Below are 26,064 nucleotides of genomic sequence, written 5' to 3'. Positions count from 1 at the left end.
GTCTGTCTCTCTCTCTCTCTCTCTCACCCCCTCCCTCTCTCCTCTGTCTCTTTCCTCATCTCCTTTCAACTATGGGACATATGTTTGGATATATCTGAACTAATCTTTCTTTAAGGATTGCATAAACTAATTTGCTTGAAGTAGGTGCCAAAGCCTACCTCTACAGACCCATGTGCTGTACAGTTCTTTCTGGTCTCCTGGTCTTCAATTTTTGAATTTCATCTAAGGGATAAGACCATAAAACAGTATTCTAAACTTGCCTTGTATACAAATGAAGCTACCTGTTTAAACTATTTTTCAATTTGCTCTGACTATTATCCCTGCCCTGCCCGGCCCCCCCTGAAAAAAAATGCTATGAATTTTTTCTCCAGTTTCATTTATACCCCTTTGCTAAGTGAGCTAGCTTTTGCTATGTTTTGGTTTCTTCAATGCTGTCATTGCTCCAGTTGAAGCTATTGATTTCATTGTTAACAATTAATCTTCTTCAACACCATATTTTCAAGGGTTAGAAGTAATTGGGTTAGAGTTCAAATGGTAATCTAGAGACATCAAACTTTTTCATGCAAACGCTAATTCTTTGATGTTCTTCCAAACTATGATCTGGGAAGCTTATCTCTTTCTTAATTTTAATTTCCTTTGGTTGCCAGTGCAAGTTATATATAAAAAATAAAGAATAGATAACTTAATATGGTGCTAAGGAACTCATAACGTGCTTAGAATAAAATTACAGAGAGTCTGAGTTTTCTTTTACTTTTTCCTTCTTTGCTTTCATTCAATTACATTCATCAACATGTGCATATGCACACATACACACACACACACACACAAACACACATATATACACATAGCAGGGAAGCTTTACAAGTAGAGAATTAATCACTTAATATTTAACTGTTGCAAGGACAAAAAACATGGACAGTATTAATATGAACATGAATTTAAATCCTAAGTCTTCAAACTTGGGCATCTACCCAAGATGGAGTTGGTAATAGAAGAATAATACTCCAATGACTATCAATTAGCTGCTGCTTTGGAATTTCAGCTCCCATAAGAAGTCTCTAATGCTTGCATTACCTGAAGGAGCTTGTATAACTTCAAGGACTAAGTGAGATGACAACAGTTCTACCCAGGCTCCAGCATGATGATTATCAATGAGTATTTATAGAAGCAAGGACCCTCTGTTTCTAGCTCAATCTCAAGAGAACACAGTAAGGTGTTTGCAGACATATATATTGAGGTTCTCTCCAAGATAAACATAATTGGAAATCTTAGCAAAATTCACCAGGAAAGCATTCTAGAGAGAAAATGGATAATTTAAAATGTAAGAAAGACAGGCACCTATTTTCCCAGAGCATACAACAGAATTTGCATGTGTAGATCAGTACAGGACAAGCTAGTTAACCAAAGACCCTGTAATTTACAGTAGTTGTCTTTAATGAGGCCACTGAGAGATTGGGGAATGAATGCAGAAAGCAGAGAGATTGTAAGTTGTTCTATAATTGAAAACAGAGGTTTCTAAATGTAATCTGGGAAGACAGAGAAGGGTATAGTAAAAATTAGCATAACAGCCATGTCTATAGAAACATTCTTTATTCCTAAGCTTTCATTACATCAAATACTAAGTGGCAATTACTGAAACACAATAGACCCATTCAGACTCTGACAACCCTTAACCTTTTTGAGTTTTATAAACCATTTGTCTCTGGCTTACATGATGTCCCATCAAATGAGGTGACTGTTATACCATAGGCTTCAATGCCATGTGGAACAATCTAACCTTCTCTGAATGGCTCAATTATTCTGAAGTAATTTAAGACATCTCTATTGAGGCATATAGTATTCAATTAGTGTTTAAATAGGCTCTTGGGTCCTGAAAAGCACAAACTTATGCACCGTACAGGTTGTCATCTGTTGAAGAGAGACTAGGACCTATGTCCTGATTCAGAAGTGTTGGATTTGGAACCCATACTCAAGACAATACACACAATGAAGCCCAATTGATGACAATATTTATTGTATGGGGGGAGTTCAGAAAGATCTATTTAGGAGCTGAAAAATCGGCAACTCAAATCAACACGCTCCATGCTTTTATTTCCTTGTACAGTCTACACTATTGCTAAGTTATTTCAAGCAATTCTTTTTTGTTGTTGTTTTTTGATCGGTCGTGGGGCATGAACTCTGGGCCTGGGCACTGTTCCTCAGGTCTTCAGCTCAAGGCTAGCGCTCTACCACTTGAGCCACAGCGCCACTTCTGGCTTTTTCTTCTTATGTGGTTCTGAGGAATCAAACCCAGGGCCTCATGCATGCAAGGCAAGTGCTCTACCACTGAGCCACCTTCCCAGCTCCTTATTTCAAGCAATTAATTCTAAAATCACTTCAGGATCCTATCTGCTTGGTCAGCAGTTACATTTGAATTGAACCAATCTGGAAATGGAGAAAACCACATGAAATTGACTTTGTCCTAAGTTGGTAATATTTCCTGGAGACTTCCAAAAAAAAATCTACAAATGCATTCTACGATCTGAGTTCTCAAAAGCTGTATATTGAGTGGGTATGTGCTCATGTCTCATATTTCAAATATCACTTCAAGTGTCTAGCCTTGTAATTTGTTGTTATGTTCTTCCTCAGTCATTTTTTAGGTACCTCTTGAAAAGATAGCTGTCTTTGTTCAATACTTGCCACAGCAGCCAAAGGAGACATCTATTTCAACCTTCACCCACTCCCTTCCTAGACTATCCCTTGCTCATAGCGGTAGGGAAAGGTCTGGAAGAATGAAATCATTCCTTTGTGACTTGAAGACTGCTACGCTAAGAGGCTGATTGACAGCATGTGATCCAAAGTAAAACTTGAGGAAAAATAATACCATTTCTTTCAGGGTTACTCTTAACTTTAAAATGTATTTTATTACCACTAGAATTTGAAATAAAAGTTAGTAGTCCTTAACATAGGAAAATGGCACCTGTGGCATTTCTAGAACAAATTGCCGCATGCTCCTGTGGTACCAGGAAAGGTTTGTTCCTCCTGACAGCACAGCCTCTGATCTGTAACTTTTCAGCCTCATTACTCACCTGGGCTTTGCAGGGGTGTCTTCTGTCTCTTGGCCCATGCACTGCCTGGCCACAGGATTCAGGGGAAAACTCTCGGTAACATGGAAGTCTTGGCTTCATTTGTCTGCCTGAAGAGAACATCATACTTGATATGTTGGGGATTAGAAAACCAGAAAGACAGATTTGGAAGCAAGTAAATTCCATTTGAGTTCTTTGCACAGCTACCTACAGAAGAAAATCAACAAAGGAAGATTTTAAATGTTACAAAAATGTGTGAACGGAATAGTAAGTAATTGACCATTTGTAAGAACTATCCTAGTTATCTAAGTTTATTCAAAACTGTAGCCTTTTCTATTCTTGGCATGATATGTTTTTATAAGCTTTTTTTTTTTTTTTTACTTTCTGGATTTAACAGAAAAAAGAAAGAAAAAATGAGCATTAACCCAAATGCATATTGGAAACCAAGCATTTAATTCATATGATTTTTCCACATAAAAATTTGCACTGAAGCTATAAAGTATAGAATATGTTTCATCCTGTTTGAGAGTTTCGACTTTGTGAGGTCAAGAATGTGCTTTGAAGACATAACTCATGGGATGTATAATTCAAATACGATCCTTTCTGACTTGAAAGCCTTCATACGTTTGTTACCTTTTATTTTCCTCAACATTTATCACTCTTGAGCTTAAGAGAAATCTTTATTTCTACCATGTGTTTGTTCCACAGGACATGTGTTTTACTATGTCATTTGAATAGATACTCAGGAAAAAAATCTTTCTCAATTTGTTGATGTTGTCCTTCAACCCTGGCTGGAAATGGGAAAAGCAGGTGAAAGAAAGACAGTTTTAGAACTTATTAACAAATAGGAAATGATTAGGACTGAGAAATTTCTTATTCACATGCAAGTAGCAGCTTAGGGTTACTTAAACATGAAATAGATTATAGGATTCTAAAATGGAGTATGTTCTTGGATTGTGATTCAGTTGAACTATTACTGAGAGACATAGAGGGTTCTTCATGTAAAAGGCAGATTTAATCCCTAAAAATTCTCTCCTGGATTTGCAAGTAAGACTGAACAATGCAAATGTACAGGTGACAAAGGACCTTAGGGGGAAAAAAGGAGAGCTAAAATCAATCTTTGAGAGAACATCCTGGTGGCTTTAGGGTTTGACAGAGTGACTTGTATCACTTAGTGCATAACATTTTTATATTGTACGAAGAAAAAAAGGAAGTAGATGAAATTGGATCCAGGGAGAAAATTGAAATTCAAAACTATGTGGGATTTTTTTATTATTGTTATTTTTAATTCTTTCCCAAAGCTTAATGAAAACTTATGCCAGAACATCATATAATTTTGCGTCATATAATGCTAAGTCATATAATGCTATGACATGAATTGAACTAAGTCCACCTCCCAATCATCACTACTTGACCATTCATCATTTATAATAGTAGAATTTAGAATATTATTCCTACATTTGAAAGGGTCTAGTTTCATGCTGGTACCTGTCTCAAACTCATTTCATAGAATTAATCTTATCTAGAATGCTTCTGAAAACCACAGATTATTAACAACATGCTGAATCAATGTTTCTGATACAGAGCTCCAGAGACCTACCATTTTCTAAGTTTGTCTGTTTGTTATGGTTTGGATTGTAAATAGTCTCCAGAGGTCCTTTGGCTGGGTGGAATGAAGTTCTGTCATTGGTATAAACTTGAAGTTGGCACCCTGGTCCCTCCCCTCTCTCATACCTCACCATCATGAGGTTAGCAGATTTGATTCACTTCAAAAGCACTAGTGCCATGCTGTATTCCCTCAGCACACGATCCAAACAAGGTAATTAAAGGATTATGGACTGAAATCTCTTTAACTATGACCAAAATAAACCTTTCTTCTTTATAAGCTCATTACCTCCAGTGTTTTCTCACAGCAATGGAATGCTGATTGTCTACTACAGAATATACAATATTTAAGAGCTGATGGTTCATTTGAATCATTCCCATTTCCACTGTTTTATGAGGTATGAAAATTCGATATAAGCATGTGGCCATGTGAGATATAGCCTCACAAATACATACACAGTGAGAAATTTGAGAAGTTTGGAAAGTGTCAGTGGCGATAGTTACCTAGAAGATCATCTCAGAACTATGGAAGATTTCATAATACTCCAATGCTACAATCTAGGCATGCTTGTGGTATGCACAGGGAATTTCTCTACTGCACCAAAGCGAATATATCAGTAAAAAGAATGAGAAGAAACAGACTAGCAGCTCTAGTTTCAGGGATGGAGATATGTAGTCAAATAGTGGCGACTAGATTTGGAGGTAGCCATGGAGATGGTTGATGAAACTTCAATTAGAAATTTACTATGTGAGATATAATTATCTTTTTTTTGTCAGTCGTGGGGCTTGAACTCTGGGCCTGGGTGCTTTCCCTCAGCTTTTCGGCTCAAGGAGAGCACTCTACCACTTGAGCCACAGCACCACTTCCAGTTTTTTGAGTGGCTTATTGGAGATAAGAGTCTCACAGACTTTCCTACCTGGGCTAGCTTTGAACCTTGATCCTCAGATCTCAGCTAGGATTATTGATGTGAGCCCCTTGAGCCCGGTAGCAGCAGCTGCTGCTTTTTCCTCTTCCTCTTCCTCTTCCTCTTCCTCCTCCTCCTCCCCTCCCCCTCCCCCTCCTCTTCTTCTTCCTTCTATTTTTCCTCCTCCTCCTCCTCCTCCTCCTCCTCCTCCTCCGCCTCCTTTTCTCCTCCTCCTCCTTCTCCTCTTCTCCTTCTCCTCCTTCTCCTCTTCTCCTTCTCCTTCTTCTTCCTCTTCTTCTTCCTCTTCTTCTTCCTCTTCTTCTTCCTCTTCTTCTTCCTCTTCTTCTTCCTCTTCTTCTTCTTCTTCTTCTTCTTCTTCTTCTTCTTCTTCTTCTTCTTCTTCTTTTTGAAAACAAATCTGCACAATCAGTTCCTCAGAAACAAATTCCTAGAATTGCATAGCTACCAAGGAGGGAAACTAGGATCCCTTCTGTTTGAAGACTTTCATTTTACAGAATTGAAAAGTACTATTTTTGTAGCATCACATTTCCCTTCCCTTCCCTTCCCTCCCTTCCTGAATGCTATTGTAGGTGTCTGGAATTCAGAGATGTGTCTGAAAACTACAATGTAGAGTTTGTGTTTCATTACTGTGACAAAATTTCTGAGGTTGTCAGCATAGAAAATGGACATTTTGGGGGGGGGAGGGGCACCATTTTGCAGTTTCAGTCTTTGATTGAACAATACAATTCCATTTGAACCCATGGCAATGGAGCACATCATGGAAGATTTGTATGGCCGAGAACACTGCTGACTTGAAAGCAGCCAAGTAGTAGAAGACTGAGGAAGAGGAAATAGCAAAGTCCTATGATTCCCTTCAATGCCATACCTCAATGACCTCCAACCTTTCACTAGGTTCCACTGCCTAGACTTCCCACAATAGACTCATGCTGAGACTAGGACTTCAATACATGGATTTTGGTGTCAATTTTATGATTAAAAACCATAGCACTGTAATTCCTTAGGACTCTGCCCTTGTGATATTTACCCAGATCTTTAGTTAATTGTTAAATAACAGTGTGGATGGGAGTAACAATAGTAACATTTTTGTCTGTGGCAGGAATAATGGTAGTTTTCCAGGGAATCATTTTCCCTTCACTTATTCCAAACTTAACTTTGTTGAAAATCCCATTCCATTGAATTATAATGAAAACTACAGAAATAAGATTTAACAAGTGCTCTGGAGCAGCATTTTAAGTACACAGCTCCTAATTAACTATAACTAGACAATTTACAGACACATCTACTGCAAACTTGAAACTCTGATGGCAGATCCATCCATCTTTTACATGCAGTAGATGCTGTGTCATAAAATTATTCTCAGTCATTTGCTGATATTTTAAGACTTCATTATAGTCAAATAATGTGGTTAAGACAAAATTTTTTCTTTCTTTAAAATGACAAGAAAGGACATTTATGCTTTTGTTAAATGTTACTTAATGACACTTGGAAACTAAAATCGAATGGGGATATAAAACACATTAAAAAAGTCGAACAGGAAAGTTTCTTCCAATAACTAACATTCTTCCCCATAGTAGAAAAGCTCTACATTTTAATGATACTAATAGACAAAGAAAAATTCCCTGCAGAAAGGAGAAGGCATAAACAATGGCTATGGCTTCTGTAGGACAAAAGCTACTCTATTTAAAGATGGATATAGGTATGTGTGTCTGTCATGTGTTTGTATGTGTTTTCATGTTGTACATGTGGTATGTGATGTGTGTTTGTGTGTGATATGTTACATTTATATGAGGTGAAACTTATATGTGTGTAATGGGTCTAATTGTTTGTGTATGTGTTTAGTTGTCACTATCTTTTCAGCACTTGAGAGCTAGTTTTTAGCCTTTGCTTTTCTCTATTGGTACAATTCCTTACTGACAGGCTCCCTGTATATGTTTAACAAATATGCTATTTGATTGACTCTCAATGCAACAGTTACTATAGTTTATTGTGCCATTCTACACCACTCAAATTTTAGGTGGTTGGAGAAAGGGTTGATATAGTAAGACTGTGTAAGCAGATTACAGACACAGGAAAATAACCCTTCAGTTTCTACCCCAATTTAGCTATACCAAATATATATTTTCTTAAGGGTAAGTATTGGGTTGTAGAATTTATAGCCTAGAAATAGATCTTGGGTGATGTGTGCTAAATATGTTACAAAAGCCTTGTATGGAAAGTATAGCATCTTGGGTTTTATGGATAAAGGCACTTATATTCAAAGGGGCTAAGCAATTTGTCCAAGGTCAAAATCACTTAATTCAAGGGAAAAAAATGACAGCAAGAGAAAATTATGGTTGTGTAGCCAGCCCACAGTTCTCTCTACAGCCCATCAATTTCACTTCTTTATGTTAGCATAACATTTTCAGGCTGTGGTTCTGAAATGAAAAGCCCGAAGAAGAGCTGATAATAAAGCAATCTGAGGGGTTTGAATTCAAAACCTAGAGGTATTGCTGCCTCTGGCTGTCTAATTTTGCTAGTGTGTAGAACTTCTCAGGTATCTCTTCCTCCCAGTTTTCATTTAGTCCATTTTCACATTTTCTTGCATGATGTTCTTCAGAGTAGAGTGTACAAACTAAAGACTTTCAGCATTGTCGTGACTCTTACCTATCTCTTAATGACTTGCTTTATTCCTTATCATTAATTGATACATACATAATGGAACAAGGTTAGAGTTCTCCTTCAAAGAAGCAATAAACCTCCTTTCTAACACAAGAATTTAAACACAGAATTCATATTTTCAGACTTCTGGTTCTTGTTCTTCATTTTGTGCTCAATTTGATTAAAACTCTCTCTCCCTTATTTGTATCATTTACCTCCTTAGCTTTCACAGGCAAGCATTGCGTCTTCTGTACATTATCTCTCTTCTTCCCTTGAGTTTCCTTTTCTTCTTCTGTGCTTTTAATTAGTTCAAATGAGTCAATTTTGCAGTATAGCCCAAATTAGGATAATACTAATGAAAATAATTTCATGCCTAGAAAGAATCTGTAGGCGGGGGGTGGAGGAGGGGAATCTCCTAGTTTATTCTTAAGAATAGGAAAATGATGGTGGTACTAATTTAAGAAAGAACAATAAACACTGATTAAGATAATATGTGTCTGAAAGTTTGTTTTGTACTTTAGATGCATTATCTCTTTCAAGTTTTAAAATAGCTCATGTACAGATACAATCTCTGTTTCAAAAATGTGAGAAGTATAGTTGAAAAGTGTACATTGGACAAGATTAATGGACAGAGTCAGGAGTTAAAGCTTTGCCTTTGTAAATGTGAGCAAGAGGCCTAACCATGGCAAGCAATACAGTGACTTTCAGTATCCCTTCCCACACTTTACTTTCCTGTACTTTTACTAACACAAAATGACTTGTGTAGTTCTAATGAAAACTGAGGCTGTGCAACCAGAAGGTCATAGAAACAAGGTATCATTCCATCTGCCTTCTTCTTTCCATGACACCAGTTGGAAGCATCCTGGAATATATGACACATAAAGGTATGATGCTCTTGATAAATTTGGAAAACATGCCAATTTTTAAAATTTGATAAATTTCCTAAGAATATCTAGGGATGATTCAGAGAAACAGCTTTTATTTTTCCCTCCCTAGAGCCACGGTACTGCGTTGGCATCCAGCGCTGCCTTTGAGCGAAGCTGTGGAACTCGCTGTGTGAATGTCTTTTCACAGCCTTGCTGAGTGTGTAAGACAGAACCCTGCCAGACACGTTAATAGGCAAAACATTTTGGAGAAGCCAACAGGAGTCATGTGAGGGATTGCGAAGATTCAGGTTGCTCTCAATGTCTCTCTGCCATAATGAATCAGCTGTACATGCCAGGAAGAGAAGACCCAAGACCCAAGAAGAGACTACCATAGAGTCTCAATCTGCACATGTGATATTGCCAAGATGGCCAGAAAGCCTTAGGAAGGTCATTGTCTTCAACCCTGAGTTCTCCTGAAAACATTTTCCCTAGGATACTGATTACTTGGAGTAATATAAAATATGTCCACTAAGTATGAGATTAGAGAACTAACTGCTTTCAGAGAACAAGAAAAAGACCAAATAATTCTGTACTAAGACTGAAAGGCAATTGATCATTTTATTAGTAAAAGAAAAAAAGAAACACGTCACTCATTACCATACTGAGATCTTTTCATCTGTTCATGATGCCTAAGCAAGGAATAATAAAGTTTAACAGGGGAAGGAAGGGTCTTAAATTTAGTAAAGGACTAGCAAAGCCCTTTCAGTAAGAAATTTTAAGGCCTTACACAAGATATTGAATAGCTTCCTAATTCCTTTATTCAGTCAACTTGGAAATGAAAAGTACTACCTTGTGTTAGGTTGAAGGAATTTTTTTCTGAAGGCAAGCTCAGTCTCTGATACTTAAAATGATAAACTTAAGCTAGGTGCTGGTGGCTCATGTATGTAATCCTAGCTAGGATTACTCAGGAGGCTGAGATCTGAGAATTCTGGTTCAGAGCAAGCCTCGGCAGGAAAGTCCGTGAGACTCTTATTTCCAGGTTAATCATAAAAAAGAAGAAGAAGTATTAGCTTCAAGTAGTAGAGTGCTAGCTTTGAGTAAAAGAGCTCAGGGACAGCACATAGGACCCACGTTCAAGCCCCACAACCTACAAAAAATCATGGATAAAAAGAGTAAAAGAGGGGCTGAGAAGGTGGCTCAGTGGTAGAGCACTTGCCTTGCATGCCTGAGGCCCTGGGTTCCATTCCTCAGCACCACATAAGCAAAAAGAAAAAAGCAGGAAGTGGCGCTGTGGCTCAAGTGGTAGAGCACTAGACTTGAGCTGAAGAGCTGAGGGACAGTGCCCAGGCCCAGAGTTCAGGCCCCACGACTGGACCCCCTCCAAAAAAAAAAAAAAGAGTAAAAGAATGATCAGTGTAGGCTTTACTTTTAGTCATATTTCGGGAACACTAATCGCTACAGATCTGATCCCTCGTACTAATGATGTTTGTGGTGATGACAAAACACTGAAACAACTACTTCTTTGGAAAAAAGACATCATTAGGACTCTTGGTCCTGCCATTTTCTCATCTCTTAAGACGGAAGTAAAAGTAATAGTCATGACATGGGTTTATTCTAATGATTAAATTAGTGGGTACTAAGGCCTGATGAAAATTCCTGGAAAAAATATATGCATCTACTTATGAATAATAAATTTGAGTATTTGTTAATTTCTAGAGAAAGTCCTGGATTTCATGGCCCCAACCACAAAGCAGAACTTCTCAGAAGCTTTCTTTAAACAAGGACTGTCCAAGATCTAGCCCACTTCATTCTCTGATTGCCTTCCTGATACTTCATACCTATACTTTGTGGCTCCTATCTGATCTATTATTGTACTCCATAAAGACAATTCCATTTAATGAAGAAGGATTGGCACTATGGCACATGCGAGAAAGACAAAGGGTTTTGTTGTATAATCAGGAAGAGTTTCTAGATATTTTCAGTTTCCCAGTCTACTTCATACATAATTGTATTCCTTATGGGTTAAAATACCAAACTTTTGCTCATGCTTATCTTGTGTTCTTTTCGACATGGAAAAGGTGAGTAACACACAACTACTTCGTCACTCATAAAAGAAGTAAACAGACCACAGGTGAGAAGCCATATATGATGAAAACAAGAGATAATCTCTGAGGAATAAGAAGTCATTTAAGATCAGGTTTCCATTAAGGGTGTCTGGAAGAAAAACTATGATGCCAGCTTTTTTATAACACTCTTTAAATGCCAGGCTCCATTCCAAGTGTTGCTTATATAAACTGATCTTCACAATAACTTTATGAGGTAAGTGTTATTACTCCAGCTTTACAGATAAATAAACTGAAGTGGAAATCATTGTGACAATCACACTATTGATAATCTAAATAAACCAGATTTAATTTTTGGAGTACTTGTTTACCTATCTTTCTCTTTCTCTCCTTCCCCCTCTCTCATTCTCTCCTTCTTCCCCTCTTCCCCCCAGAATAGAAGATAAAGTTTCTAGAGCATATATTGGTTTCTCCATTGTCTTAAAATCAGAAACTCTTTTGCTTGGCTATCTATTAATGAGCGTATCTATGAGTTATCTAATCTCTAACAGCCTCAACTTCTCCATGACAAAAAAATGTTTACTTACCATTCATGATTACCATTAAGAATTAAAGTAATGTATAAAATATATTGTAAATAATCAAATATCTGGTTATAAAAATAACAATAAATGTACTACTAATATACAAAAAAACTATAATGTAGGTTAAGTATTTCAAACACTTCTCAGCTCTTAGCTGCCCATCCACATTATCCATCTATCTATTCTCCTTTCAAGGTAATACTCTGAACATCTGCATATCAGAAATATTTCTAACCAGAATTACACAATAGCTTGAGAAAAACAGAATCTCAAGGGAAGTCAAACAGTTGGGAATGCAAGAAAGATTACTTCTCCAGAGAAAATGTTCCCACAGTGATACCAAAATTAACACTTAGTTGTCATGTATTATAGATGCTAATACATCCTTCAAAATGATGAAATATTGGACTCAATACCTCTAATATCTATTTCATTCTATTTGACTATTTCTTTTTATTTCCAGGATCTAGATAATGTAATAAAACTTCATAGGGTTTGGTATGCCAAGCTCAGCTGCCATTCCTCAACAGGAGGAGGGAAGTTTGGCACCATTACTCACACAGTTCTCTCTCTACCCTCCTGGGATCAACTTACACTTAACATCATTATAATCTAACATATTTTGAAAAATAACCTTTATTTGGTTTATATGCATACTGGTGCTTACTGCCCTAGTCGATTCTTAAGACCTGTCGCAAAAACCACACCCATTATACTTATATTTATGATGAAAAGAACCAAATATTTTCCTTTCCTGCCTGATGGAATTAAAAATCAATCACAATTTAACTATGCTTCTAAGTATTAAAAAAATTAAGCCATGTTCTACCAACAAATAAGAGTTAGCAATTACTGATTGATGGTAAAAGTTCAAGTTGCTAAATCGTTCAGAAATCCATAAGCAGAATGCATGTCAAACTCATTTTTCAATTTTCAACCATCTCTCCCCAAGGTAAGATGACAACAGATAATTTCTTATTATTTACTATAAAGTTTCTTAATACTTTTGTTAATTTTTTAAACAACAGAAGCATCCTAGTGGTCTTACGTCCCTGTGGTTTTTTCTTCGTATTTTAAATTTTATGAACCTCGCTGATTTAGTTATTACCTTCTGCAGCGACATTATATTAAACATTTTCATATGTGTATATTTTTATGGCATGATTCACTGACCTTTAATCTGTGATTATACTTGTTCCATCTGAAGACCATCTTCTGTGGCTTTTTGAATGGGGTTACTATTAGTTTTTATATCTATGTTTTTGGTTGGGTAAATAGTCATTATTTTATATTAATTCCCAAATTTCTATCAAAGGCATGTGGCAGATTATTACATTGAACTTCTTTTCTGCACTTGCAGAATATATTATCCCAACACTGATTCTATCCAGGTATGGATTGTTAGTCCAACTGACCCTTGAAAACCTCATATCATTGTCTCAAGATGCTTTCTCTGTTCCTATCTGTATTTCATATGTTTGTAGATCTGCTAGAGAGGTCAGATATAATTTCTTTTCCTTGAAGCCATGAGAGTTTCAATGACCTTCCTGAATCTGACAACTAATATTCCGTAGTGCTCAGTGACGATCACCACTTCAAATACTTGTGTGTTCATGTCTCTCCTAATTAATTCCACACATCATTTACATAAATGTTGAGACTCCTCCTAAGTCTCCTGTCCTTTCTGCACTTTCTAAGATTTTCCTCCCATCAAAATTTGCATGTTCTATTCTACTAATTTACCCAGTATTCTATTGTATTTTCATTGTATTTGTGTTAAAACTGCTTTAAGTTAAATTCTATATTTAGGCTGTCAGAATTAGCAGATAAAAGTGAAAATTTTCAGCAGAATTTAGTTTTAGTGTGTGATATTTATGTGAAATCGTTCCAAATATTTCATGGGAAGTTACCTATGTGACTTTTATTTCCTTAATCATATAGTAATTGTCTTATTTGGGCTCCTTAAGTGTCTCTTTACAGTTAGCTCATACCAATCAGTTTTAGTCAAGTCAATTCTTCTTGAATGCCTTCATATTCATCTTTAATTGCCCCTTTCAGATTAAGTTTTACAATTACATGAAAAGAATTTGTTTTCAACATTTCTTTGGAATAAAGAGTATTTTTTCCTAAAACTAATTATCTCAGACACTTCTGTGACAAAATTATATTACCCAAACCCATTCTGATTTTCAAGAAGCAGTACCATCTAAAAATACCAATGGCGCTGTGGCTCAAGAGCATTCGCCTTGAGCAGAAGAGCACAGGGACAACGCCCAAGCCCAGAGTTCAAGCCCCAAGACCGACAAAAAATAAAATAAAATAAATAATAAAAATACCAATAAACACCCATAAATCAGCCACATTTCCAATGGAATAAAAGAGAATAATTCTCAACACTATTGATCTCACAAGTAATAACTTAATGACATCCTTCCCCTTCCCACTGTACAGTTACATGTTTACTTTTAGTTTTGTCAATTATCTACCTTAAATAACTTGAATCATCTTTCCTTACCTGCACTATAAATACAGTATAGTTCACAGTTTTCGGTTGTTCCTGAGTCTTGATGGATATAAATATAAACTATGAGGGGAATATTCTTTGTGGTTTTAAGACCTTTATGGGATTTTGACTTCTTCCTTTGTATACCAACCTTGCCTGGGACAGTCATCTCAGTTTATACCTGGTGGATTGAACAGAAGGACATCAAATCCATTAGGGGCAAGCTTAGTGTATGTGAGGTTCACTCACCATTGCAAGAGTTGTGTGGGGCAATGATTAGCACCTACTCACTCATTTGAGCTAGAGACAACAGGAGTGTCTGGACACTATGCTTTTAAAACATTAAGAGCCATTCCAGAGAAATTTCCCTTGGAGCTTAACATCATTGTTCATTGTTCTCTTGACTTTTGAGTCAGCCATGGCTCTACATTCTCTGGTCTCTACCTCAGCCTTGACTACCACTATGGAGACACTTCTCCCTCTGTTCCCATTATCCATCACTTTCTCTGCTGCTGTCCCCATTATCATCTCAGAAACCTCTATTTATTATTATTATTATTATTTTGAACATGCTGAAAGATTGAAAAGCAAGTCAAGGCTTTGGAAGAAGTTAAACAGCACTAGAAATAATTCATTGTTTTCATTGTTAACGTGATATACAGAGGGGTGACAGCTATATAAGTCATGTCATGACTATATTTCTTTTTGAGCAGTGCCTGCCACCTCCTCCCTCATTTTCTCCCAGTTTCATCTCCCAACCCCCACCCTTCCCAAGTCATATAGTTCATTTTCAACATAGTATCTAGTATCACTGATAACTTGAACCATCCTTTGTCCCACCATTTCTGTGTTTTCCTTTCCTATCCCCAAACGAGATAAACTTATATGCAATGGGACTAATTATGCATCAGACAAGGGCCCCATATCTAAAATATACTTAGAGCTCAAAAAATAAAACCTGCCAAAAACAAATCCCCAAAGAAACAACAACCCAATAAATAACTGTGCTAAATACTTAAGGAGAGATGAATCAAAGAAGAAATAAGAGTGGTCAATAGGCATATGAAGAAGGGTTCAATATTTCTGGCCACAAAAGAAATGAAAATCAAAATATTGAGATTCCACCTCATCCCAGTTAGAATGACCATTATCAAGAAAACAAATAATAACCGATGCTGATAGAGATGTTGCTGAAAGGAAATACTAGTACGCTGTTGGTAGAAAGGTCAACTGGTTCACCACTCTGGAAAGCAGTATGGCAGTTCCTCAAAAGACTAAACATAGATAGAGCTTCCCTAGGCATTTATCCAAATAACCACAAACCAGACCTCACTAAAGCCACCAGTACAACTGTGTTCATTGCAGTGTTGTTTACCATAGCCAAGATATGGAATCAACCCAAATGCCCCTCAGTAGATGAATGGATCAAGAAAATGTGGTATCTATAAACAGTGGAATTCTATGGTTCCATCAGAAAGAATGACATTGCCCCATTTGTAAGCCATAGAGTAAGCCATACCTAAAGAAATAAAAGCTGCATGGTTTCCCTCATCTGTAATAATTAGAATGTGCCTATAAATCTAAACCCAATGGATAGTAAAAGACAAAAAAATTACACTTGGACATGATTAATTAAACAGCATTCTAAGCATTTACACAGTGAGAACAGAGATATTCCTAGAAGAGGATCACCAGGACTAAATAGCTTCTTGCATATAATTATATAAAATGATGCTTAGCAAAATGAACCCCAAGAAAAGGGAACAAGAGGTTTTTATTGTTTTGTTTGTTGTTATTTTTTATTTCTTTTTCCCTTTGGCTTATTCCCTTTTGTTGTGGAGATAATTAAACTTTGCCTGAGACAAATGGTCAGGCTAGGTCAGCTCAGCTCTAGTCCGTCTCAGCATTATTCTTCCTCTCATTAGCAATTAATTTAGAAGATACATCTCTGGATTAACCTTCTATTTTTGTCTTTATCTCTCAAAATTTTGTAAATCAATCATTCAGCTGATAAATAGAAGAGGTACCTTAGAACTAACATCTACTTGGTCACAAAGCCTTTGTTCTTCAGTAATGCACAACTTCCTAAAGAGTAAAGTGAGGGAGAGCACTCAGAAAATTTGACTGGGTATAATGAAAAGTTCTGGACCAAAGATACAGTCCATCAGATTCCTATAAAATGCTGCATTCAAAACTTGTAGCAAACCAGAACCTTCTAAAAATTACTTCTCTGAAACCAATGGGCACCATAACAAAATAACTGAATTCCAAGTCTTATCTTCAAGAAGGTGGAGAGTACCAGGGAAGGAGTGGGATGATGAGTTTGAACAAGATTTATTGCATGTATATGTGGGCATGTTAAAGTGAAATTACCTCTTATCAATGCTAACTATATGTGATAGCAAAATTAAAAAAATTGAAATGTATAAATTAATATTTTAAACAGAAGGACAAAAGATATAAGGAAAATAAGAACTAAAACATTAAAAAATATAGACCTGGGGCTGGGAAGGTGGCTCAGTGGTAGAGTAATTGCCTTGCATGCGTGAGGCCCTGGGTTCGATTCCTCAGCACCACATAAGCAAAAAGAAAAAAGCTGGAAGTGGTGCTGTGGATCAAGTGGTAGAGTGCTAGCCTTGAGCTGAAGAACTGAGGGACAGTGCCCAAGCCCTGAGTTCAGGCTCCACGACCAACAAAAATAAATATAGATAAGTAGAGAGAGAGAGAGAGAGAGAGAGAGAGAGAGAGAGAGAGAGAGAGAGAGACCTGCTTGGTAAGTGACAAAATTATTCTATAACATTCACAGACCCCACTGGTGTTACATAAGCAAAAGAGAAATGTCATGTCAAAAGACTTGGTCTGGAGGTAGTGTAGATTCCTATCAACTATATTATTGGGATTTTGCAAAGAGAAATCTTTCTGAAATTCAACAGGAGAGAAAGAGATAAATGGAGACATGTCAAAAGAAAAGCATGGAATCAAAGAAGAGAAGTGTTAGTCAATCTTCCAAAACTTAATCCTAAACAATGAGAAGTGAAAACATGTTTGAAAAGGAAAAAAGAAAAAAGAAAATGTGGCACCATTCCCTCACACTCAAAGTCTCGCTTCTCTGAGAAACAGCTTCAGAGCCCTATATGCTTCCAAGCACCCTTTATAAAAACTACAAAGCATAATAACTTTCTGGTTAAATGTAAACTGAATAAATGTCAAAATGCACCAAAACAATATTCCTTTGGAAAAGAACTAAACCTTGGCTTTCTATGCACCAGGGAAGCTGGCAGGAAGGCAACACATCAAAAGAAGTTGCAAAATGGAACCTTTGGTAAAGCATTTTTCATACATTTGTTGTGGTATTTACTTGGCATTTTAAACATTTTCTCTTGGTGTGACACATCCATTTTTGCACATATGGGTTATTTTATTATTAACACATAATGGAATAGTTAGACAGGCAGTAACATTTCATGCATAAGGCTGGGACAATAAATCTAGCCTTTAAAATAAATCTATGGAGGGGGGACCAAGATGGCGACGGGGCAGTAGGGAAACGCCACAGCTCTCTCCAACCAAAAAGAGAGTTCGAGTTCCAACGTTTAATCTCCCCAAGAGACCGACAACAACAAAAAGACGAACACTCAGAGAAAAACCAGAGGTGGAAAATAACAAAAAAAAGAAAGAGAGGAAAAGAAGAATTTCAGAACAGAGAAGAGCGAAGACCCCTCCCCCAACCTTTACTGGCCGCGCGGCAGTGCGCCAAGCCGCCGGCCAGCCGGCCCGGCGGGGGCTGCCGGAGCCACAGAGACACAGGGGGCTGCTTGCAGATCACCAGGTACCGGATTGCAGAACAGCGGATCGCCAGGAACAGAGAAACCTACCAGCCGGGAGTCTCCAGGAGGATCCCACCTCACCCATCACTCTCCACCGGAGCGGAGAGGCTCCATCCCGCCAAAGCCGCCCGGCACCAGCAGCGCCACAAAGGGACCTGTCTGCAGACCCACCCGCCCAATCGCGATCGCAACGACCCGGCGGGGGGCCGCTCAACCCAGCCCGCAACCACCCCAACTGAACTCGGACTGCAACAACAACTGACGGACTGCAACAACAACTGACGACCTACAGGGTGAGTACCCATCAGGGGACAGGGAATCCATCAAGGGAGACCAGAGCTGGAGGGAATCCCCAGACCCTGACCTAGACTCCCTACCCCCAACACCCGGACCACAGGACCCACTAAAACTGGGAACTGTTCGAGAGCTCCACCAGCCGGTAGAGCACACTCTGCTGGCCAGGCCAGAGCAAGAGCGCCCTTGGAAGGGAACTTAAATGCTCAAGCCAGGAACAGTGCCCCTGGGTCAAGACTACCAACAGTAGAAGAAATTTGAACTGTGTCCTCCAGGCTGCATAACCAAGGTGGTATACACATTAGCACAGGCCTAACGAGCGCGCTCCAGGCTGGGGCCGGAACCAGGCCAGGGGACCGGCGCCTGAACAAAGCAAAAAGGGTCAGAAGTGGGGCTGTGGCTCAAATGGTAGGGTGCCAGCCCTGAGCTGAAGAGCTGAGGGACAGCACCCAAACCTAGAGTTCAAGCCCACAACCAGCCCAAAACAAACAAACAAAAACACATCAGGAGCCCATAGCAGACTCCAGTATTTGGGAGAGTGCATCCAGAGCATCTGATCTTCCCAAGAGCACCCGCAGGAGCAAACACAAGCAGTCCAGGCTGCTCAACCCTTCCAAAGGCGGGAATTGCTACAGCAGAGAGCTGAGAATCCTAAGTGAATAGCAGCTGGAAATAGGCTCCCAACAGAATCCAGATCAGGCACAGACTCTCTCTACCAATACAGAATCAGCAACCAAGCAAAGACAGACACACCAAAACAAGATTGAAGAGCAGTCTCCTGAACCCCCATGCGAAAATCACAGAGAAAAATCACAAGGTTTACCACTACCCAGGACAGCAAGCTCACCTCAAAAGCCAGCAGCCACGCAGGGGAGAGCCCCAGTGGGAGCAAAGCAGGAATGGAAGACAAAAACTACATCCAAGGGTTGCTGGAGGCAATGACTCAAGAAATAAAGCGAGAAATGGATCAGAAATTGAAAGAGCACAAGGATGAACTATCAAAAGATATACAGGACATCAAACAAAAATTGGATGCAAAAATAGAAGCTGCACAAACCTCAGTAAGAAGTGAGATAAACGCCAAATTAGAGGTAATGCATACTGATATCACCTCATTGAGAGGTGAGATCAGTACTCTGAGAACCAACATTGAATCCATAAAGGGATCCATTTCCACCATGCAAACCACAATAGAAGCCACGGTCAACAGAGTGAATGAAATGGAAGGTAGAGTGTCAGATACAGAAGACAGAATACACCAACTGGACCAAAAAGTGACAGATATGGAAAAATCACTCAAATTAAACCAAAGGGAAATTCAAGAGCAAGCAGATAATGCTAAAAAATTTAACCTTCGCATAATCGGAGTGGACGAAGGTGAGGAATTCCAGAGCAAGGGAATGCAACACCTATTTAACAAGATAGTCAATGAAAATTTTCCCCACCTCAAAAACGACCATCTTAACTACATCACAAAAGCTTATCGAACACCCAACAAGCAAGATCCCAGGAGAAACACTTCTAGGCACATAATAGTAACAATGATGGATCTGAATAATAAGGAAACAATCCTGCATGCAGCAAAAATGAAGAAGGAGCTATACTACAACGGGAAAAAAATTAGAATCACTGCAGATCTCTCCACACAAACAATGAATGCAAGAAAAGCCTGGGAAAGCACCATACGAGCCCTGAGAGCCAATAACTGCCAACCCAGACTGATATACCCGGCAAAGCTAGCATTCACATTCGATGGAGAACTGAAAACTTTTAATAGCAAAGAAAAACTAAATGAATACATAAACATTAAGCCAGCATTACAAAGAATTCTAAGAGGGGGGACACAACCTGAAGAAAGCAACCAGGAACTGGGACCTGCCCCAAACAGGCATTACTCAAAGTCTAACTGAGCAAGCACAGGAGGAAAGGAAAGAAGAAAAACTTAGGAAAACGGAATGGCAGGGACAACAATGCATCTCTCTATACTTTCTCTTAATATAAATGGGCTGAATTCGCCAATTAAAAGAAAACGAACTGAGGACTGGATCAGAAAACAAGACCCATCCATCTGTTGCCTTCAGGAGACCCACCTCTCAGCCAAACATACAAACAAACTCAGAGTGAAGGGGTGGAAAAGGATCTACCAATCAAATTCCCCCAATAAGAAAGCAGGTGTAGCTATCCTGATATCTGACAAAATAAACTTTTCATTAAAATCAGTACAGAAAGACAAGGACGGACACTACATATTAATAAAGGGAACAATCCAAGAGGAGGATATAACCATCATCAACTTATATGCCCCAAATATTGGTGCACCCAGATATGTTAAACAAATGCTCTCAAACTTACAGAATAAAATAGATCCCAATACGATAATACTAGGAGACTTTAACACGCCACTCTCACCAAAGGACAGGTCTACCAACCAGAGGATTGGTAAAGAAGCTACCGAATTAAGTGAGGCCATACTTCAAGCGGAATTAACTGACATCTACCGAGTATTTCACCCTAAAACAACACAGTACACATTCTTCTCAGCAGCTCATGGAACTTTCTCCAAAATAGACCATATCATAGTTCATTCAAGGAACTTAAGCAAATACAAAGGGATCGACATAATCCCCTGTATCCTATCTGACCACAGTGGAATCAAGCTAGCTCTCAATAACAAAGCATACCGCAGAAATTTCTCTAATACATGGAAATTGAACAGCACACTCCTTAACAAGGCCTGGGTAACAGAAGAGATCAGAGAAGAAATAAAGCATTTCCTAGAACTCAATGAAAATGAAAACACCTCACAAAGAAACTTGTGGGACACAGCAAAAGCAGTCCTGAGGGGCAAATTTATTGCCCTCAGTGCCCACATCAAGAGAATGGAGACAGACCAAGTAAATAATCTCATGTTGCAACTAAAACAGCTAGAAAAACAAGAAAAAATGGGACCCAAAGCTACTAGACGAAGCCAGATAACCAAATTGAGAGCAGAGATTAACCAATTAGAAAATCAGAAAACCATAACCAAAATAAACCAAACAAAAAGCTGGTTCTTTGAAAAAATAAACAAAATTGATGGCCCGTTGGCAAGATTAATTAAAAAAAGAAGAGAGGAAACCCATATTAATAGGATTAGGGATGCCACGGGAAACATCACAACACGCACCCAAGATATCCAAACAATTCTAACAGACTACTTTCAAAAGCTATACTCTCTAAAGGAAGAAAATCTGGCGGAAATGGATGCATTTTTAGAGAAATACAAGTTACCCAAACTGAGCAAAGAAGAAGTTAACCAATTAAATAAGCCAATATCCTATAATGAGATACAGGAAGCTATCAAAAGTCTTCCAACAAAAAAAAGCCCAGGACCAGATGGATTCACAGCAGAATTCTATAAGACCTTTAAAGAAGAACTAATACCCATACTCCTCAAGCTCTTCAGAGAAACAGAGAAGGAGGGAGCTATCCCAAACTCATTCTACGAAGCCAATATCACACTCATCCCCAAACCAGGCAAAGACCCAACCAAAAAGGAGAATTACAGGCCAATCTCCTTGATGAACACAGATGCAAAGATCCTTAACAAGATTCTAGCTAACAGAATCCAGAAACACATAAAAAAAATAATATACTATGATCAGGTAGGCTTCATCCCAGAGACACAGGGATGGTTTAACATACGTAAGTCAATAAATGTAATCCAGCATATCAACAGAGCCAAGGTCAAGAATCACATGATTATCGCCACAGATGCAGAAAAGGCCTTTGATAAAATTCAACATTCATTCATGCTAAAAGCTCTGGAGAAAATAGGAATAGAAGGAACATTTCTAAAAACAATAAAAGCCATTTATGACAGACCAATAGCCAATATTATACTTAATGGGGAAAAGCTACAACCAATCCTCCTAAAAACAGGAACAAGGCAAGGATGTCCACTGTCTCCACTCCTCTTCAACATAGTCCTAGAACCCTTAGCCAGGGCAATAAGGCAAGAAAAAGACATTAAAGGGATCCGCATAGGGAAAGAAGAAGTGAAACTATCCCTTTTTGCAGACGACATGATACTATACCTCCACGATCCCAAAAACTCCATCCCCAAACTTTTAGAAATCATAAGTCACTTCGGCAAAATAGCAGGATACAAAATAAACCCACAAAAATCAGTTGCCTTCCTATACACTGATAACGCACAGGAAGAGAGGGAAATAAAGGGAGCAACCCCATTCACAATAACCTCCCAAAAAATAAAATATTTAGGAATTAACCTAACCAAAGATGTAAAAGAACTATTTAATGAGAACTATAAAAAGTTAAAGAAAGAAATTGCAGAAGACACTAGGAAATGGAAAGACCTCCCATGCTCCTGGATAGGCCGACTTAATATAGTAAAGATGGTGATACTTCCAAAACTAATATACAAATTCAATGCAATTCCTATTAAAATCCCAATGACGTACATCACTGAAATACAGAAAACAGTCCAAAAATTTATATGGAACAACAAAAGACCTAGAATAGCCAAAACAGTTCTAGGGGATAAAGACAATATGGGAGGGCTATCCATGCCGAACTTCAAACTCTACTACAGAGCTATAATCACAAAGACAGCATGGTACTGGCACAAAAACAGACCCGAAGACCAATGGAACAGAATAGAAGATCCAGATATAAATCCACAGGCCTACAGCCAGCTGATATTCGACAAAGGAGCCAAAGACATACAATGGAAGAAACACAGCCTCTTCAACCGCTGGTGCTGGGAAAACTGGGCAGCCACATGCAGAAAACTAAAAGTGGACCCCAGCCTATCACCATGCACCAACATCAACTCAAAATGGATTAAAGACCTTAACATTAAACCTGAATCTCTGAAACTACTGCAGGACAGAGTAGGAGAGACACTTGAAATAATAGGCACAGGAAGGAACTTCCTGAACAGAGTCCCAGGGTCACAACAAGTTGGAGAGAGACTCGACAAATGGGACTACCTTAAAATAAAAAGCTTCTGCACAGCTAAATCTATCGCAACTAAGCTAGAAAGACAACCAACTAATTGGGAAAAAATATTTACCAGCAATATATCAGACAAGGGGTTAACATCCTGTATATACAGGGAACTCAAGAAACTAATCCCTCCCAAACCTAACAAACCAATTACTAAATGGGCAAGGGAACTAAAGAGGGACTTCTCAAATGAAGAAATAAAAATGGCAAAGAAACACATGAGGAAATGTTCATCATCCCTGGTGGTGAAGGAAATGCAAATAAAGACAACCCTGAGATACCACCTTACCCCAGTCAGAATGTCCCACATCCACAAATCAGCCAACGACAAATGCTGGAGGGGATGTGGAGAAAGAGGAACCCTATTACACTGCTGGTGGGAATGTACACTTATACAACCACTTTGGAAAGCAGTCTGGAGGGTCCTTAGAAAGCTAAAGATTGACCTCCCTTACGACCCAGTCATACCACTTCTAGGCATCTACCCTGAACAACAGGAACCAATATACAAGGACACGTGCACCTCCATGTTTATTGCAGCACTGTTCGCAATAGCTAGGATATGGAAACAACCTAGGTGCCCCACCACAGATGAATGGATCCAAAAATTGTGGTATCTATACACAATGGAATATTATGCAGCCATTAGAAATGACAAAATAATGGCATTTGCAGGGAAATGGATGGAGCTAGAAGGAATCATGTTGAGCGAGGTAAGCCAAGAACGAAGAGACAAACGGTACATGGTCTCCCTCATAAGTGGATGCTAAATCCAAAAGGTTAGGTGATACGACAAAACTAACAGGACTTAAGAAACAAAGAACTCCCGCTCATCTGGTTGAACCACTACTAAATATCCTCATGCTGCTGATCACAAATATGGTACATAACATGTGAACACTGTTATATATTACAGACTGTGGTAGACAATTTGCTCCAGGGAAGTTAGAATGAACTTGTGACTTTGAAATTATGTAATCATTTAATCACAATCAAAAAAAAAAAAAAAAAAAAAAGAACCTCGGGGAAGGGAGGGAGGGAGGGGATGGTAGGGGGAAAACAATGGAGGGGGTAACAATGTTCAAGAGGAAGTGTACTCATAACCTCACTCATGTAACTGTAACCCTCTGTATAGTAGCTTTACAATAAAAAAAAAAAAAAAATAAAAAAAATAAAATAAATCTATGCCTTTTCTGTAAATGCTGCTCTGCTTTCTAATTCCCGAGTCTGTATTTTATTTTGACTTCAGCTCTCTTTTATTCATATTTTTACAAACTTAGACAAAAGTAATGTTTTATTACTTTCAAAGTACAGAAACTTATCTCATCATTTTAGTCAGATCATACTCATTTGTTTACAATTACAATGGTCTTGAAAGTAATTTCTCTAAATACTACCAAAATAACCTTTTCGGTTTTTATCACAGCCCATAATACCTGTTTTATGAGTGTTTGAATGATACCAAGGTTAACATTTGTAAAAAAAATTAACAGCTTTCATACCATGTTGCTATAAAGTTGCTAAAAGTTACTTTTCTCACACCCTTTTAACTAATGTTCGTAGAATAACACTGCTTCAATATGGCCTGAAAAATAACAAGATGAAATCGAACAATTACATCATTAATGCTTCCACAAGCAGCCAAGTGCTGGTAGCTCATGTCTGTAATGCTATAGTTATTCATGAAGCTGAGATCTGAGGATGGCAGTTTGAAGCCAGCCCTTGCAGGAAGGTCTGTGAGATTCTTATCTCCGATAAGCTACTCAAAAAAAAGAATACATGCATTTATAAGATTATTTCTTTGTTGCTTTGTATGTCCCTCCCCCACAGTGTAACCCCTGCTTTCACTATATTTGATGTCAGTATAACTTGTGGAGGAGACGGGGACAAACAAGTCGTTTAAGGATTCAGGTGGACCTGTTGCAACAATGAGAAGTACAAAATCTCATGTCAAAAATGAGCTTTACAATGTCGGTGTGGGGGGGGGAGGGTGGGAAGGATTGGGTGGGGGGGAGGAGGGAGGCTGGGAAGGGAGGTGAAGGATAAACAAAGGAGGAGGCTGCAATGCTTGGTAAGAAATGTATGCATTATCCTGCCCATGTAATTGTAACCCCTCTGTACAGTATGTTCTCAAATAAAATAAAATAAAATTTAAAAAAAATCAGATAAAGAAAAAAAAAAGAATACAAAAAATAGCTTGAAATAGTACTGTATCTCAAGTGATAGAGAGCTAGCCTAGAACACAAAGAAACTCAGGGAGAGTGCTCAGGACCTGAATTGAAGAAGAGAGTCATGGCTGGCTAGTTCTAATTGTTATGCTATCAGGGGGATATGGGAATTGTGTTTTGTTCTATATTTCAAAAATTAATCATGGAATTGTCATTGTCCTTCCTAAAGCCACTGTGAACAATCTGGAGACTTACTAAGTTCAAGTTCTTTCATATGGCAGAAAGATCCTCAAACTATGCCTGGTGTCAGCTACTCTTTTGTCAATGTCTATTTTCCCCACTCAGTAATGTGAGCACATCAGTAATACTCTAGTTGTTTTTCCTTTTTGGCCATTTTTTTTGCTCCATAGCTCCATCCTTGCTCTCTTTATTCTCTGGTGGAAGAATTCTACTCTGTCTTTCTTGGAGATTATGTTCCTTCCATGATTGGTTTTATGTCCCTTTCTACATTCTCAT

Source organism: Dipodomys spectabilis, unplaced genomic scaffold (assembly GCF_019054845.1).
Source record: "Dipodomys spectabilis isolate Male_0828 unplaced genomic scaffold, ASM1905484v1 ptg000157l, whole genome shotgun sequence".
In the NCBI taxonomy this organism is placed as follows: domain Eukaryota; kingdom Metazoa; phylum Chordata; class Mammalia; order Rodentia; family Heteromyidae; genus Dipodomys; species Dipodomys spectabilis.
The sequence above is the reverse complement of the archived record's forward strand: the minus strand, read 5'-3'. Positions refer to the sequence as shown.